This window comes from Schistocerca cancellata, chromosome 1 (assembly GCF_023864275.1).
Source record: "Schistocerca cancellata isolate TAMUIC-IGC-003103 chromosome 1, iqSchCanc2.1, whole genome shotgun sequence".
NCBI lineage: Eukaryota > Metazoa > Arthropoda > Insecta > Orthoptera > Acrididae > Schistocerca > Schistocerca cancellata.
Window position 1 is genome coordinate 212,006,107 of NC_064626.1, and position 3,421 is coordinate 212,009,527.

General features: G+C 45.7%; 1 non-coding gene across 1 annotated transcript; it reads right to left on the reverse strand.

Moving 5' to 3' along the window:
• Positions 1–365: 365 nt before the first annotated feature.
• Positions 366–449, reverse strand: Trnas-gga (transfer RNA serine (anticodon GGA)). The gene is given in 2 exon segments: positions 366–400; positions 410–449. It is a non-coding gene; the product is annotated as a tRNA-Ser (tRNA).
• Positions 450–3,421: the final 2,972 nt, after the last annotated feature.

The window sequence follows — 3,421 nt, forward strand, 5'->3', positions numbered from 1 at the left end:
CGCTACCTCCCAATCAAGTAGGTTCTCAACTGGCCTCTCAGGTGCTGAGTGTATCCCGCTTACCAATAGCAATAGGCAAACCCGGATGGTGACCCATCCAAGCGCTAGTCAAGCCCGGCAGAGCTTAACTTCGGTGATCTGACGGGAACTGCTGTTACCACTGCGGCAAAGCCGTGGGTGACGCCTGTATCGCAAGTGGAAATTTGGAGAAAGCATAGACGAGGACAAAATGACTGCAAATTCAGTATGCAAAAAAATGGTTCAAATGGCTCTGAGCACTATGGGACTTAACATATAAGGTCATCAGTCCCCTAGAACTTAGAACTACTTAAACCTAACTAACATAAGGACATCACACACATCCATGCCCGAGGCAGGAATCGAACCTGCGACCGCAGCGGTCGCGTGGTTCCAGACTGAAGCGCCTAGAACCACTCGGCCACACGGGCCGGCTTTCAGTATGCAGACGTGACAAAGTTTCCGATGCCTGTGGCCACAGAAACTGTTGTCTGACTCCTATTATTGACATAAGCTAGACTCATTTCAATGTATTTCTCAATATTTTCCCAGCAGCAATGGTTCAAATGGCTCTGAGCACTATGGGACTTAGCATCTGAGGTAATCAGTCCCCTAGAACTTAGAACTACTTAAACCTAACTAATCTAAGGACATCATACACGCCCATGCCCGAGGCAGGATTCGAACCTGCGACCGTAGCGGTCACGCGGTTCCAGAATGTAGCGCCTAGAACCGCTCGGCCACATCGGCCGTCTTCCAGCAGCAATGATCTCTGGAAAACTATTTGGTGTGAGCTACGCCTCAATGGCAGTGATGTAGCTTCTGTAGTACCTCAGATTTACGCATCACAGGGATAACCACTCGTTTCTCACATGATTCTGAATATATCAGAATGACGCCTTTCTGCACTTTAAGTGCGTGTCTCGTATTCTAATAGCATTTAGTGTCTGACTTATTTAGGCACTTCTAGCATTAGGCCACTCTGTGTGGATATACTGAGACAAAACAGGATCTTCAGGCACAAGCTTGGCAATTTACTTCCCAGTGTCTTGACTACTGATATCTACTGAGAAAGAAAATATGATACTGATAGATGTGAAAGCAAGTCTGCGTTTGCGTGCTGTGATGTGGACGTGTAATTTCATAGTCGTAATTCCGTGGAAGTAGTGCCCAGCGCTACGAACGTTGAGCTATGTAGGAATGATATTAGTCGATCAAAAGGTAGCCACTGAAGGTTTATGGTCTGTGAAAAGGGTCAGTTTACGTTCATAAATGTAGTCACGAAAATCCACTATAGATACAATCGCGCGGGGCTCTATCTCGATCTGACATTAATTTCTGTGTGCCACTGTTATTATCTTCGAAGCGAACGCTAATGGACGTTTAGGACAATGGTGTCGTCGCAACAAAACAGCTCCTAAACACATTCTGAAGCAACAGAAACAAATGTGAGCGTTTTGCTCGGATCACATATCGTAAGATGTTTGCCGTCATGCAAATATTATTGTAATTTGCTAAGTGAGCTTTGGCGTTCTCTGGACCATTTACATTTTATACCTATACGTAACAACTTATGCGAGGAAGTTCCGATAATAATTTATCCATCCCAACACCGAACGTATTTCCTTGACATCCATGAGTCCCGGAGATTGTTTGAATGGCGTCTTTATGATGCAGCGTCGGCTTGATTCCGTGTGCAGATATACACTGAAATGCCAAAGAAACTGCCATAGGCATTAGTATTCAAAGACAGAGGTATGTAAACAGGCAGAATACGGCGCTGCTGTCAGCAACGCCTATATAGGACAACAAGTGTCGAGCGCAGTTGTTAGATCGGTTACTGCTGCTACAATAGCAGGTTATGAAGATTTAAGTGAGTTTGAACGTGGCGTTATAGACGGCGCACGAGCGATGGTACACAGCACCTCCAAGGTAGCGATGAAGTGGAGATTTCCCCGTACGACCATTCCACAAGTGTACCGTGAATATCAGGAAACCGGTAAAACATTAAATCTCCCACATACCTAAGGCCAGAAAAAGATCCTACAATAAAAGTACCAGCGACGACAGTTCAACGTGACAGAAGTGCAATCCTTCTGTAAATTGCCGCAGATTTCAATGATGGGTCATCAGCAAGTGGCAGCGTGCCCATCGAAACGTCATCGATATGGTCTTTTGGAGCCGAAGGCCCACTCGTATACCCTTGATGACTGCAAGACACAAAGATTTACGCCTCCCCTGCGTCCGCCAACACCGACATTAGGCTGTTGATGTCTGGAAACATTTTGCCTGGTCAGACGAGTGTATTTTAAAATTGTGTTGAGCGATTGGACGTGTACGGGTATGGAGACAATCTCAAGAATCCATGGACCCTGCATGTTATCAGAGGACTGTTCAAGCTGGTGGAGTCTATGTAATGTTGTGGGGCGTGGGCAGTTGGAATGATATGATGCCGCAGATACGTCTAGATATGACTATGACAGGTGACACATACGAAAGCATACTGTCTGATCACTTGCGTCCATTCATGTCCATCATGGGTTCCGACGGACTTGGGCAATTGCAGCAGGACCATGCGACACCCCAGAAGTCGAGAATTGCTACAGAGTGGCTCCAGGAACACTCTTCAGAGTTTAAACACTTCCTCTGGCCATCAAACTCCCCAGACATGATAATTATGGAGCATATCCAGAATGCCTTGCAACGTGCTGTTCTGAAGAGATCTCCACCCCCTCGTACTCTTACGGATTTGTGGACAGCCCTGCAGGACTCATTGTATCAGTTCCCTCCAGCACTGCTTCAGACATGAGTCGAGTCCATGCCACGTCGTGTTGCGGCACTTGAGCCTGCTCGCGGGGCCCTACGCGATATTAGGCAGGTGTCCCAGTTTCTTCGGCTCTTCAGTGTATGTGACACAAATATTGCAATTCACGTGAAAGAAGATGCTCTCGTGTTCCTTGCATTTCAAATTTCCCACCTGTAGAGATTCCAGATTCTCTGCCAGTTCCTGGGGAGTTCTGCATGGGACAGTCATGATGGCAAGGTTGTAGACAATAGTGAGAAGTGACCTCCATTAAAGTCATGTGGCTTATAAAGAGGTAAACAGAGGAGACCTTTCACAATATGTATAAAAATGCTTGAGAAGCTCTTGCACTTAAATACACGGCTGCAACAAGCATTGGTGTCAAAACAAAAACACTTCAAGGAAGTATTATCAGTTTATAAGAGATTCAGTCCTTGACGAGGAAACAGCAAATATTACAAGACAAATGTGAATTGGTGGTGTGGAATGGGGGGGTGGGGCATTGATCACCATGTGTACTAAATCTTGTTTATATCCATCGTTAGTAGCAATGGGGTTTATTACAATAATTTCAGTTTGTAGGGCGCTAATTTGTATGTA